At 41.4% G+C, this 15472-nt stretch overlaps 1 pseudogene; it reads left to right on the top strand.

The window, feature by feature from the left end:
• Positions 1 to 14376: 14376 nt before the first annotated feature.
• On the top strand, positions 14377 to 14495 carry LOC140703414 (5S ribosomal RNA; annotated as a pseudogene).
• The last annotated feature ends 977 nt before the right edge of the window (positions 14496 to 15472 follow it).

Genomic DNA, 15472 nt, shown 5'->3' with positions numbered 1-15472 from the left:
CCTCTGTCTTTTAAAAGCAACAAAAACTAACCACCTAATAAAAAAAACTTTTGATGATGATTGTGCTACTGGTTTGGTATACTTGAGACAAGGTAAAAATCTCCCCATGGGTTCCAGTCTAACTGCTTGTGGGTGCCATCATCGTGGGTGAAGGCTGCAAGGATTCCTCTGACTTGCTTCTCAGAGGAAGGCTGGGGAAACAGATAACCTTTGTGTGGTTACAATGATTTCACTGCAGATCTTTGGCTGCAACCGCTTATCTCTGTAGATTAAAGAACCCCAAGACTTCGGGTGCAAAACTTGCTGCCTCCTTTCAGCAGTGGAAGTGGAGAGGAAGGGGCCATGTTTGGCAAAGCAATTAAAAAAAAACCTTTAAAACTACATTACTAACTTTAAAACAGGGTTCAAAACTCAAGCTTTTTAACTTCTAGCATTTCAATCAGGCGTCTTTCACACCACTTTGACTAGGTCTTGGCTACCCCCTCTCCTTTTTATTTTTATTTTTTTTAAAGATAACTGCCAGTGACCATGCTGACCAGGACACTCTGGAAATTGTACTCCAAAACAGTAACCTTTCCCTTCTCTGCCTATACCTACATAAGACCAGAAGGATTCTGAGGAACAGCAGACAAAAATCTTGACCTACCATATTAAAAAGTACAGTACTGTATTTTTGTTAAAACAAAAATTGTGCCATTGTTACACCTGGTGCAGGTGCTGGTGTTGTTATATCAGTAATCTTTTAAGGATTTTGTCCAGATTGCTATTGATGAGGATCTTTATCCTATCAACATCCTACATCCTCCTCTCCAATTGTTTCTGTAAATGGACTCCTCAACTATTTAATCAATAGCACTTGTCAGAAGAAATAAGTTTTGTCTACCAAGTACACAGTCCCCTTGGTCAATGTGTCAAATCCTTTTGTGTCAAGGAATCAGAACACAATTAAAAACACACACAACCATCCACCAACAACCTGGAAGAGTGCTTTGCAAGGATATCAATTCACCTTCCTTCCTTCCTTCTGCTGTGAAAGCAAATATAGAAATTAACAATAAAAGATTCCTTCATCTAAACCCTCAAAAAGATTAATTCTTTTAAAACAGTGTTAGCACTAGCTTCCAGATGGACGAGATTGCATGAACAGGTTTAGAAAGAAGTCAACAAAAATTATATACCAGTCGGGAGTGCCCCAGATGGCATTGTTCTAATTATTACATGCCATGAAGTTGCTTTGACTTCTTGCGACCGTGTGAATGAGCAATTTCCAAATTGTCCTGTCCTCAACTGCCCTTCTCAGTTCTTATAAACCAAAGCCTATGGTTTCCTTTAAGGAGTCAATCTGTCACATATTTTGTCTTGCTCTTTTCCTGCTGCCTTCACTTTTTTTCCAACATTATTGTCTTTTTCCAGAGAATCCTGCCTTCTCATGATTTGTCCAAAGTAGGACAGACTTCATTTCACAACTTTTGCCTCCACAGATAGTTCAAATTTGTTTTGCTCTAGGATCCACTTGTTGATCTTTCTGGCAGTCCAGGGTATCCACAAAACCATGCTTTCTCCTCCAACACCATGTTTTCCTTGTCAGCTTTCTTGTATTCTCAGCTTTCATATTCTTACATGGTGATTAGATTGGTGTAGTCTATAAAGAAATATTTGCAGACTTTGCAAAGCAACCAAATTTTTAAAAATGTTGTTGCTGAGCCAGATGAACAGTGAACCAGCTAGACAGAGACCATTTTGTCCTTGTGTACTCTATATCAGTGGTCCCCAACCTTGGGCCTCCAGATGTTCTTGGACTGCAACTCCCAGAAGCCTTCAACACCACCTCTGCTGGCCAGGATTTCTGGGAGTTGAAGTCCAAAAACATCTGGAGGCTCAAGGTTGGGGACCACTACTCTATAGTGCCTAAATCACCACTGGGGTTAAATAAAATTAGTATTGAAGAATCATAGTGGGTCATCCAGAGGCAGTGCATTTGGGTTGGCACAGTCTCTGGCGACTGACCTAGTACAGTGGTGCCTCGCTTAACAGGCGCCCCGTTTAACGACAAAATCACATAGCGATTAACTTTTTGCAATCGCTTTTGTGATTGCTTTACGATGTTCCCTATGGGGGAAAATTGCTTTGTGATAATCGGTACCCAGTTTTGCTTACCGATCATCGCAAAGCGATGATTTTTTAACAGCTGATCGGCAGTTCCAAAATGGCCACCAGGTTAAAAAAATGGCTGTCCGCTGTTTTCTGGGACGGATTCCTCGCTTACCGGGCAGCGAAAATGGCTGCCGTATGGAGGATTTTCGCTTTAAGGTGAGTCTGAAGCCCATAGGAATGCATTGAAGGGGTTTCAGTGCATTCCTATGGGCTTTTTAATATCGCATAGCAACGTAATCGCTTTGCAGTGATTTTTGCTGCACCGATTATCATCGCTACGCGAGGCACCACTGTATATAGTGCCACTTGGTTGGAGGGGTGCTGCTCCATTACCTGATGTTCCAGGCAAACATTGTGTTTATATTACCCACTACTTGTCAGAAAATCCAGCAGACTGAAACCAGCACCATCCAGGCCAAAGAACTTGGGTGGAGAGTAAGGGTACCCCTTGTTAATGTGAAGGTGGACATACAGAAAATGTTGGCAAGAGAGAGTGATGTATGGATCCCTACTGATCTCCAATAGGCAAAATTGTCATTCTGGACTCACAAAAGAGATGCTTTGAGATACTGGTGTGAATTACAATACTCTCATGTCAATGTTTTAGTGACCCATTTTGGTTATTCTGTATATTGTGAGCCTTACTCCATGCTTCTGCAACAGTCTGTATTTCCTCCTTCTCCTGCTCTTCCTCCTCACAATTTGTGATGCTTTAGAACTAAGAAGTGCTGTTTGAAAACCAATTGTTGTGTATCTGCAGGAACGGTGAACTGCAGTCTGCAAAAGTTTATGACAAAGAAAACTTACTGCCCCAAATTGTCTTGCATGGAGCAACATGAACAGTGTAGCTTGTGGAGGTGATCTGCCTCAAGGCATCTTGTATGTGAGTTGTGCCTCTAGTATTCCAATGTCTTTCTGGCAGTAAAAGTTCACTTATAACAAATGAAACAACTAAGCATGCGTTACCCTTTTATGTCACACAAAACCAGCTCTTGGATTTGGCTGCTTCACTCTGCCTAACTTGAATCAGCTCTGTCCAGAACCGTGCTATTCATTGGCCACAGAATACTGGAAAACAGGAGCAAGATTGTGTCTTCCTCAACAGCTCAGCAACATATTACCCTTTTCATGTATGAGTCTGTTAGTCTTGATATCTATGTAAGAAAGGCTGCAATCTTGCATATGCTAACTTAAAGTCCATCAACACTAAGCAATTATTCCATTTCCCTTGCAGCCATAATACTGGAATGGTGTCTTGGTGTCCACATGATACAAGGCTGAAACCAGTATCAACAGAATCAGAAGGGGAAGAAATAGCTTGCTTTCCAGGTTTTGGTTTTGTGCAAAAGAATTAATAGACACAAACTGAACATCAGGATTGGCAATATACAGAAACCTGTTTCTAATCATTGTAATTTACCTGGACACACTGCGCAAGATCTGAAAGTTGTCATTCTAGAGAAGAAAAATGTAAGGATAAGAAGCCAGAGAGAGATAGCTGAGATAAAATATATACATAAAACCCATCTCATTGGTCCCAATATAAGACAAGGATTCTTAGGCCACTATCAACTGTAAAATATATTGTTGTATCTGCTTTATTCCCAGCTATATTTCCTTTCTAACTTCCAGTGCCACCTCACAAGCCCCATTGGTGATTAGAGACATTCATTATCATGTTGTCCCTGTACATTATCCATAGCCTGGAATTAATTTAGTCACCTGTCATTGTTATTGTTTACAGAACAATGCTTCCTGGGAGGGGAACTGCATGTCAACAGAGGTCTTAAATGTCATTGCCAGGTCAACAATTTGTGCCCAAATACAGTATCTGGTTTGGGGCCATGTATAAATGTATAAATATTTGCACTGCAGTCTTATGTCTGAGGAAGTGGGCTTGTTGACGAAAGCTCACAATAAAATACACAGTTAGTTTTCAAGGTGTCACTCCGTCTACTATTTATTTTTATTTTGGTTTTGACTGACATACATACAGTATCCTCTTTCTCTTTAATCTGAAGAAAGAGAAGAGTAAACACATTGCTTTTAAGAGAAATGCAAGAATAAAAACCAGAAAATTCAGCTTATCAAAGGACAATAAAATGCAAGCATAATGTCATTACGTTAGACTACACAGGGAAGCCATTGAAATCCACAAACACAAGCAGGACTTCAACAAAAAATAGGAAAGTTTGAAACTCAACAAAACTTGGCTCCTAGCATTGAAAAATACAGCGTGCAAAAGGTCAATGAACTCTACCCAGCCACAAGGACTGGTGATTACTACACACAAAAGACCAGCTAACGACACCCATCAATCACAGTAACAGATAATCTCTCCTCCTTATCACAACAATACATCCACAACAAAAACAAACTGATTACCATAATCATCCATCTCCTGAAAAGGACAAAAGCTGATTTCACAGCCATAAATACTGAACTCCCAAACAAACTGCACCAGAGCACAGAGTGCTGTCCTCTGAAGATGCCGGCCACAGAGACTGGCAAAATGTTAGGAAGAACAACCTTCAAGAACATGGCCTAAGAGCCCAAAAAACCCACACTATTAGATCCCGTCTGTGAAAGCCTTCATGAATACATAATAGTATTAATTTGCTACTGGTATAATCAAATAAGGTTATTCCTCTTCATAAGTATGGACTAACCTAAGGCATTATTCTTACAGTCTTGCATCTTGTGTGGCCTTTTGGATCAGTGCAAATGAAGTATAATTAGTCTTGCCTTTGGCCAGATTTAAACCTGCCCAGTTTGCTTTTTTTGTTTCTCCTGGACTGCTGTAAACGTTTACCTCATCCTTGACATTTAGCATGAGACAGAAATGTGTATCCTCTCTTATTCTCAGACTGAATTTTGTGTTTCCTTAGTGTAGAATTGCATAATGTTTTAGAAGAATGGCCCAAAGCATGGGTAGCTGGAGGACTACCACAAATCTATTGTATGACAAATGTAGCACATTGAAAAATAGAAATGAGAAGAACAATATTGTTGGGGGCAGGGAGGGAAGGATCGTGTATTGGAGCCACAAGACACACCTGGCATACATACCTGTACAATAAAAGTGCCTACCAACACATGTCTACTACATGGACACACTGCGGAAGATATTCTGTATTAGAATATTAACATGGGGAAAGCAATGTTAAAGTTCATCAAGCTCAACTTCTTGTTCAATGCTCAAGATAACATCACCATCCCTGACAGACAGGTTAGTCTGAAATAAACAGTAACTTGATTTACATGTACAACCATTGGTCCATACAGGATTTTTTTTTTCATACAAGAATATCACAATTGCTTTGCTGGCTCACTCGAAAGGTATATTGTAGATCAACAATTATGATGGCCTAAATTGGGTGGGCAACTTTGGTGCCCTCCCTGGGGGGCACACAGAGCACAACAAATGTGAAAATAAAGAGGGACAAAGAAATTATTTAAAATCAAAGCAGAAGTAGTCAGAAAGTCCACTTCCAGTTTTCAAAAATGTTTAAGAGTATTTTGCACAACATGGAGGGGGTTGTGACTTACTTATTCACTGCTCCTGAAGGTTTTGAGGAATAGCCAAGTCACTATTTTTTTCTTTTCTGTCTTGCTAGGGAAACGTATTTGGTAGGGATTTGCTTGGAGACCACATTTTGCTCATCCTTTGTCTAAATCAATGGCTCCCAGACTTGGGCCCCCAGATGTTGTTGAACTACAACACCCAGAAATCCTGGCTAGCACAGCTGGTGGTGAAGGCTTCTGTGAGGTTTTCCCCAGAACATCTGGGGACCCAAGGTTGGAAACCACTGGTCTAGATGTTCCAAACAGATGTTTCTAGGAAGCATATAAAGAGAACATGATGACTACAATCCTACACATATATAAACACATATATGTATTAATTACACTTTAGCAATGCAGAGTGTAAGTGTAAAAGGGCAATTAAAGAATAGCAGGTAATGAGACCCAGTATGGCGAAGTGTTGATCTAGGATCTGAGTTCTAATCTTCATTTATTTGGGAAGCTCATGTGTGGGCCATTTAATCTTATCTACCTCACAGGGCAGCTGAGATGGTCAAAACATAGGGGAGAAGGAGAGAACCATGTATGCTGCCTTGAATTCTTTGGAGGAAAATAAATATAAAAAAAATTAAAGAGTTACTGATTCATGGTAGGCATTTTGACAATGCTTCCAAGAAAAGTGTGACAGTAAACAAAATCAAAACCAAAATCTACAGGTGAGTGGTACTACCAAATATCTGCAAGCTTTCACATTCTACAGAAGTCTTCATATAGCTAAGTGGTATAAGAAGATGGTGGTGATGGGGAGTAAATGTGGAAATCCCACATTTTAGCTAGATATTTTAGCCTTGAGATCTGTAATTAAATAAGTTTAACAGCAGACATCATGACTGAACCATTATATCAAATATTGGGCTTTCTAGTTTCTTCCCAACTTCTGAAGGTTTCTGGAGAACTCAAAAGCTTGCCTATTTTTGTGACAAAGTGTTGACTGACGATGTGCTGTCAAGTTTCTTCCAACTTACAGCATTCCTTGCCCGGCTTTCCTAGGTATAAAGTACTTGGAATTGATTTTCTCTTACCTTCTTTTGGGGCCATTTTGGGACTATCCAAGGCTATACAGGCTGGTTCTTCTCCCAGAAGGCACAGTGAGGAATTGGACTTCTGATCTCTGACATGACAGCCAAGTACTCAAGTTGTTCCTAATAACGGTATTGCTCACCTGTGAATTTTGGGTTGTCTTGGGTCTCATGAATCAACACTGATATCTTTGTTGCTACAGTTGGTTCAATCAGTGTACTTTCTGCTTGGTCTCAAGCAGGAAACTGAGAAATTTGCTGAGAAATTCCCACTGTAGCCCAGGAATAACCCAATGTCACCGCTTGAGACATCTGATACTGAAGTTCCTTCGGAAGAGATTCAGGGATATGAGTCGGCTCCTTTCATGTTATTTTTTTTGCCAAGAACTCCCAAAATGGTTCGTTATCATGAGCTGACAGACAGGAATGAGGGTTGACAAGTGCCTTGGCTGCTGAAAATGCAGGGCTGAAACATGGGTGTTTTTTTGGCCCCAAGAAAAAGGCAGCCCAAAGAAGCACCACTCAGAAAAAGGAAAGCAGGTGTGTATCTGGCATTTTCATACAAGAAGAATGGAGAATAGCTACTGTGTGGGAGAGGGGAGGGTGAGATGCCAGTCTTGTGCAACCAAATTTCTCATACTGACTTTGATAATGTGAAAAAGCAACACTTACTTTTAATTGTCATGAAGTCAATTCTTAGTTATGGCAACCCTCCCAAGTGAAGGTGGCTCATGACCAGGGCATGGTGGGCATGTCTCAATGTTGGGGTGAGGTGACCCCCGTCCCAACCCACAAGCCACTCCTGCTCCCAGAGTTTTCAAAGTCTGCTAACTGTAAGGAAGCAGTAGTGCATTTCTATTTGAGTTTATTTGCTTTTGGAAGGAAGACTTGGATTATGGGAAAGACAACCATCCTACCTCCTTGGTTATGTTCAATGGTGTAAGGATGCTTGGACTTTCATGGTCAAGCACTGGGGCATTTTTTTTTAATTAGCAGGAATTGTAATATTGTGAGGGGGTATGATTCCTAGCAAAGCTGTATTATGTGAGCTATCCCTATGGCAATGCAAACTATGTGGGGACAGCTTGGACTTGAATAGGCAATTGGGACCCGTTAGGTTTAGAAAGACCTGATTCTGTGGAACCGAAAATTCCTGGCGCAGGCTTCTTGAGATGCAGGAGCATGGCGGCTTGCAGTGTTAAATTCTCCTGTTGGGTTACATGTTACAAAGAATACTGCCCTTCAAAATTTCCATAGACCAGTAGTTACAATCTTTGTTTCTCTCCTTGAGAGAATGTCATTTACAGAGAGCAATAGGAGGTGTAAAGACTCAACATTCCTTTTAACATGTTCAGGAAAAATCAGGAGAAGGCCATGTGGTCCCCAAAACAATAACAATGCAGGAAAATGTGATACCTTCATTGGACCACTAAAGAAATAAAACAACAAAAAATATTTTAACATGTTATCAAGGTTTTTTAACAGCTTGACCAAATTGTTTTAATACTGCTATAGGTTTGATTGTTTTTTTAGTCCCATAATTTATTGCGGCTTTAGTCTGTTTTTAATTATTTGTGAACTGACTTGGATCCCTTGATTGGGAGAAAGATGGCATGCAAATGAAAAAAACAAGTAAGTAAGTAAGTAAGTAAGTAAGTAAGTAAGTAAGTAAGTAAGTAAGTAAGTAAGTAAGTAAGTAAGTAAGTAAGTAAGTGAGTGAGTGAGTGAGTGAGTGAGTAAGTGAGTGAGTAAGTAAGTAAGTAAGTAAGTAAGTTAATGTGTAGCATGCTGTTATATGTGTGCTTTTCTTCTTTTGCTCAAAACTAAGAGTGGGGGATGTGATCAAGAACAGGATCTTACTTTTGCAGGTAGATTTAACCACTCCCCAGTCCACTATATGCCTGTGAGGGGCGCCAGCTTCACCACCTGCAGTGGACCTTCTGGCCCTTCCCCACAAGTCCAGGGAATTGGGGAAGAGCAGGTGTCCCAGGGCCCTTGACAGTGGGACAGATGGGGGAAAGAAGAAAGTTGGAGTTGCAGAGTCCTTCTCAACCTTGTTGGATGAAGAGAAGACATGGGAAGAGGCAGTGGAGCACTGGAAGCCCATCGTCTGTGCCTCCGTGGAGACACCTCCACGGAGACACAGAAGATGGGAGATAGGGGACAGGTGGAGCTATGTCCTTCAGCCAACCTGCTTGGATGGGCAAGAGGTCAGGGACCTGAGGCTCTAGCAACCTAACCTCCAGTTGAGCCGGTGCTACTCTAGCCTCGATATCCTCACTACCCAACAGGGAGCCATGGTGCCTACCCCAGCCCAGGTTCAGCATTAGAGATGCAAGTGGCAACAGGCATGGTAGAGGAGGTTCTAGGAAGAGCAGCACTGTGGAGCCCAATCCTCATCGCCTGCCTTTACTAGCTCTCCCTAAAAAGACTGTGCCCTGGATCAGGACCCATGCTCCCCACCCACTTCTCTGGATCTGGGCTTTTGGGGGACCCCATGAAATCAACTGAGGCCCCAGTCAGGTGGACTCTGTGAAGGGGGTGGGGTGGGGGAACAGACACCAGAAACTCAAACCTTGGAAATAAAAGCAGGGCTGAGGGTGGGGACAGGTGAGGCTGACACTGTGCCTTTAATAAAAGCTGCCCAGAGTGACAAAATCAAGCTGAAAACCAAGGAATTTTTGCCTGAGGGACTCCTCAGCGAGGGGTCAAGGGAACTCACAATTCCCTAAGCAGCTAAACCTCACCCCATGTGCAACCGACAGAGAGGGGGTGAAGCCACCATCTCTTTCTTTATAGAGAGAAATCTTGACTCTCCATTAAAAGTCATCGAAATACCTTGGTGAGTGCCTGCATGCTAATACCTGTTCTGTTCCACAAGGCACCCTGGCAGCATTTCTCCAGGCAGAAAACCATCTCTTTTCTGGAGCCAGAGTGGTAGTTTAATTTGAACACTAAATTCCCATGACCGTCTACACAGAAAACAAGAGAGGAGGGGCAGAATGGAGTTTTAGTTCCCAGTACATTAACAGAAGCTTGATGAGAGCTGGGTGGGGAGAACAAGAGTCTGGATGTTTCCTTGTTTACAATTTTGGCAACGGTTGTCCAAAATATAACTTTCCCAAGCTCTGGAAAGAGAGAGATCCAGGCAGCTGTTCCAAAAAAGTACAGCTTTACCAAACCTGGCACCTTTCAGATATGTTGGTTTTTATTCTTTTTGTTCTTCCCTTATTGTAGCCTGGATGTCATTGTGGGTATTTGAACTTTGGGTGTGGCTGATCTAAATAACAATGTGGTGTGTTGCTTCCAAAGCAGTCTCTCAGGGCATTCTTCTTTCGGCTACACTTTCCCTATTTATTTTACACTGAATGATCAGCTGTAGCAATTTGTACTTCTCATTTTTTATTATGTTACCTGAAATGTTCTAGCATTCTGCATTCTAAGTCCTGCAATTTCTTCAGTTTTGTTTTTATATTTTATCCATTTGAATCTTTACTTTATTTTTGTGATTTCTCAATCATTATTGCCTTCAGCCTCTTCACTGCCCAGCCTTTCGAATCCAAGAAATTCTTAACTGTGTGTGATAAACCTACATTTCAAATGTGAATTCCAAATCTTTTCTGTCTTCAAGTCTATGATTCTTTGCTGTATAGTAGAAGCACAAGCGCAATGTACATTGTGTTACCATCTATCTGATTGGGGTACATGAGAGTTGCAATCCAACACATTTTGAGGATGTCAGTTTGAGGGAAGTAACTTTTGCTGCTACCATCTGGTGTTTCAGTCTCAAAGAGCCAAAGGGTGTATCAACTGAACGAGATGAATTTAAATACATGGCATGCATCTTTGCATTGAATGTACAAATATTTAAAAGTGAAAAGCTGTGGGGAAAGACTGCTGATTTTTAGGATTAGAGGGGAAATGAAGGACCGTTTCAGCTTTTCCTCTTTCACTGCTATCTTGGAAAAAAAACAGTTCTCTTAGGGCCGGCCCTACCATTAAGGGGAATGAGGCAGCTGCTTCAGCGCAGATGATGGCAGATGAATTCTTGGATAAGACAGTTGTGTGTGTACTGTGCATAACTTGTCCTACAGCACCTCCAATGCCAATACTGAAGGAAGATCAGCTGTTGGTCTGGCTGGCTTTTGCACTTCAAGGGGGAATGAGAGCACCATCTTGTTCTTTGCCTCAAGCAGCAAATATCTCCATCCCACTCTGCTTAAGGAAGCATCTCCTCTGAGAGCAAACAAAACTGCTACAAATACAATCGTTAGCAGGCCAGGATTTATTTATTTATTTACATTTCAACAGATTTCTCAACTGAGTATAGGTTGTTTAAAGGTATATGCTCTTGCACATATACCTGTATATGCACATATGGTGACCACATTGGTGCAAGATATGTTAGTGCATGGACACTGACTGCATTTGACACCTGGCATGTGGAGCTCATCCTACAGACCAGCCTTGCTTATGACGGCCTTTTTTGTCCTTCTCACTAGATCCTAACTATGAGTCCACAATAGGCTGATGTGAGCATAACTGGAGGGTGTGTGTGTGTGTGACGATTTGTAGGATAAAAATATGATATTGTTACTGGCATCCTTGTATTATAAACAGGAATAACCGCAACCACAGCTGGCACTACAGTTGCCCATGCTGCTACCACCACAATGTCATACTCTGGCACAAATATGTACATTAACAAAGATAGCGTGTGTTTGTGTATTGCTATCTATGTTTGGGAGCAAGGGGTGTACTGTTTCATTGGAGTCTTTAACTCAGATAGCTTTCAAATAGAAGTGATATATTGCAACAACAGCATTAACAAAACCCACTGTTATGCTTTCAAGCTACACCATTTCTAACCCCAACATGTATCTGTGGGTTGGTTCAGGTTTAGTTATTACTGGGATGCTGAAGACTCACCTAAAGAGAGGAGATATGCCATAATTTTAGCCAACAAGGCCTTAATTTGTTTCCTTATATATCCCCACCTGCTCATGCATTTGTATGAAAAGTGTTAACTGATTAACCCCTTCATGGATTGCTGCCTTGTCTTGGCGAAGGGGCTTGAGTAATTCAGAGAAGCTGCCGTGCAGGGACACCCAAGACAGACAGGACATAGTGGAGAGTTCTGACTAAATGCAATCCACCTGCAGAAGGAACTGGCAAGCCACTCCAGTATCTTTGCCAAGAAAACTCCATGGACAAAAACAAAAGGCTAAAAGATATGACTGGAAGATGAGCCCCTCAGGTCGCAAGGCATCCAACATGCTACTGAGGAAGTGCGGAGGACAAGTACAAGTAGCTCCAGAGCTAATGAAGTGGTTGAGGCAAGTTTGGAAAAGTGAGAGCTGGACCATAAAGAAGGCTGACCGCTGAAGAATTGATGCTTTTGAATTGTGGTGCTGGAAGAGACTCTTGAGAGTCCCCTGGACTGCAAGGAGAACAAACCTATCCATTCTAAAGGAAATCAAACTTGAGTGCTCACTGGAAGGACAGATCCTGAAGCTGAAGCTCCAATACTTCGGCCATCTCATGAGAAGAGAAGACTCCCTGGGAAAGACCCTGATGTTCTTGAAGGCAAGAAGAAAAGGGAATGACAGAGGACGAGATGGATGGACAGTGTCATTGAAGCTAACGACATGAATTTGACCCAACTCCGGGAGGCAGTGGAAGACAGGAGGGCCTGGCGTGCTCTCGTCCATGGGGTCACAAACAGTCAGACATGACTTAACAACTAAACAACAACAACAAAGCTACAAGTTGTCATATGAAGTTCTACAAATTGCATTACCATATGCCCATCAGCAACATGGAGACCACTGAGTTTGTTCAAAAATTCCATGAAATACATTTGGAGTACACAAGTAAGCTATGTAAATTACAGTGATATTTTATTTATTTATTTATTTATTTATTAGATTTATATCCCGCCCATCTGGTATATTTATACCACTCTGATACCTCGACTTACGAACTTAATCCATATTGGAATAGTGTTTGTACATCGAGAAGTTCGTAAGTCGAGGCAAGATTTCCCATAGAAATGCGCTGAAAACCATTGAATCCGTTCAGGCTGTTTTTCGTTCATATGTCGAGGCGCTGTTCGTAGGTAGAGGCATTAGTTCCCATAGGAACTAATGCAAAGCCAATTAATCTGTTCTCTACCACTAGGGGCAGATTTTTAAATTTTTTCTTCTTTTGACCTAAGATGAACTTAGGTTAAAAAAAAGCAGGAAATGTTTTTTCTCGGGTTTTTTTCGTTCGTAAGTCGAGGCTCCATTTGCAAGTCGAAGCAACTTTTGCGAATGGAGCTGTTCGTGACGCGAATCATTTGTAAGTGGAGATGTTTGTAAGTTGAGGTACCACTGCATATATAGTCTTCTTGCTCTCTGTATGTTAGTAATTTTCTCTGTGTGATGAACTAATTACTTGTTTCTGGTGTTCCTTTGCAGTGGTTCTGCTTGGTGCAGGTGCTGATGCTAGCTACAGACTAATATTTGATGGATCAGTGGAGACAAAAATTTCATGGTTGGTGGTCTAAAGCTTTCACACAGGTTTGGATTGGACAACAGCTATACAGGTCCATAGATAACAATCATATTCCATGGAAGATTACAAATACATATATTTATACACTGTAAACTTCTAAAAAGAAATTGAAAAATATTCAGGTTATGAACACCTTATGTAACATTAAAAATATGGATGGGCTTCTGGAAAACAAGACCCCTAATGATACCCTAGGTATGTCCCTCCTTTCTGAAATTTTGCAATTGTAAATTTTTAACAATTGATTAAACAGTTATGTTTTTCATTTTCACAGCTACTTCTTGTATTGCATACCTTGAAGATGCATGATTAGTATTCTACTGCTAGTCCCAACTAGAGTAGATCCATTGATTCAATGTGATTTACATGCTGACTTACCATTCAGCAGCTATCTGAGTGAGTCTACTTTCAAGCTGAGACAAACCATAAGATATTGTCCCAAGATTTTTCTTAGATTGAATACTTTGGAGAGCCATGATTTTATCAGTGTGAATACCAACCAAAATCATAATTACTCTCACTCTGTAGTTCACATTTGCTGTGGCCAATTCATTACCTGTTGGCAAACCTTCTAAGGAAGTTAGCTCTCTATATTTAGCTATCCTGGTCCTTAGGCAGCAGCCAGGTAGTCTGCTTCTGAGCTTGGTAGAACCAGCCAGGGCTTGTGCTCCACTGGCATAGCCTTCAGATGTCCAGGATCACCTCTACACCATGATGAGGCATCAGGCATAATACTGATATTTTAATTATACTAAGTACAATAATTGTATATGCACAATACATTCCTTTTCCAGCTATAAATGTATAATCTAGGCATATGTAATGGAACATATTCATCAATAGAATGGCATTAAGATCTATCAGGTTCAGGGATTTTCTTCACTCTGTCTTTGTGAATTATAAAGATATATCATTATACACTAAGCTCATACTGGTATAATGGCATCCTGAATGGTATTGTGCCCATAGTCAGAGACCAGAATATGAGTATTCTTTACTACCTCTGCTATTTTGGAAAACAACCTGGCCCACTAGTGACTTAAGATTGCTATGTATCAAAGAATATGGCCATACCACCCTTAACACGTCCAATCTAATCTGATCTCGGAAGCTAAGCAGGGTCGGGCCTGGTTAGTACTTGGATGGGAGACTGCCTGGGAATACTGGGTGCTGTAAGCATTTGCTTCCTTGATGGTCCCCTTCATGGATTCCTGCCTTGTTGTGTCGAAGGGGCTTGAGTAACTCAGAGAAGCTACGGGCTATGCCGTGCAGGGCCACCCAAGACGGACAGGTCATAGTGGAGAGTTCTGACTAAACGCAGCCCACCTAGAGTAGGAATTGGCAAGCCACTCCAGTATCTTTGCCAAGAATACCCGAAGAACAGAAACAAAAGGCTAAAAGATATGACGCTGGAAGATGGGCCCCTCAGGTTGGAAGGCGTCCAAAATGTTACTGAGGAAGAGCAGAGGACAAGTACAAGTAGCTGCAGTGCTAATGAAGTGGTTGGGCTAAAGCCAAAAGGATGCTCAGCTGCGGATGTATCTGGAAGTGAAAGGAAAGTCCGATGCTGCAAAGAAAAATACTGCATAGGAACCTGGAATGTAGGATCTATGAACCTTGGTAAGCTGGATGTGGTCAAACAGGAGATGGCAAGAATAAACATTGACACCCTGGGCGTCAGTGAACTAAAAGGGACAGGAATGGGAGAATTCAATTCAGGCAATTATCATATCTACTACAGTGGACCCTCGACTTACAGACGGCTCGATTCTAGACTTTTCGAGTTACAGTCTTCTCTGGCCGCAAAATTTGAGTTCGACTTGCAGCCAGAGAATCGACCTACAGACCAGGAAAAAACAAAAATGGAACAAAAATGGAACAAAAACGGCCGGCTACAGGATTAATCGGTTTTCAATGCATTGTAGGTCAATAGAGACTCGACCTACAAACTTTTCAACCTGCAGCCACCATTCCAGTACGGATTAATTCCATAAGTAGAGGGTCCACTGTATTGTGGACAAGAATCCCATAGAAATGGAGTAGCTCTCATAGTCAACAAAAGAGTGGGAAAAGCTGTACCAGGATATAATCTCAAAAATGATAGAATGATTTCAAGACAAATCCAGGGCAGACCTTTCAACATCACAGTAATCCAA

The sequence above is a fragment of the Pogona vitticeps genome, chromosome 1, assembly GCF_051106095.1.
Source record: "Pogona vitticeps strain Pit_001003342236 chromosome 1, PviZW2.1, whole genome shotgun sequence".
Classification (NCBI taxonomy): Eukaryota; Metazoa; Chordata; class Lepidosauria; order Squamata; family Agamidae; genus Pogona; species Pogona vitticeps.
This window is presented reverse-complemented; position numbering and strand designations above follow the sequence as displayed.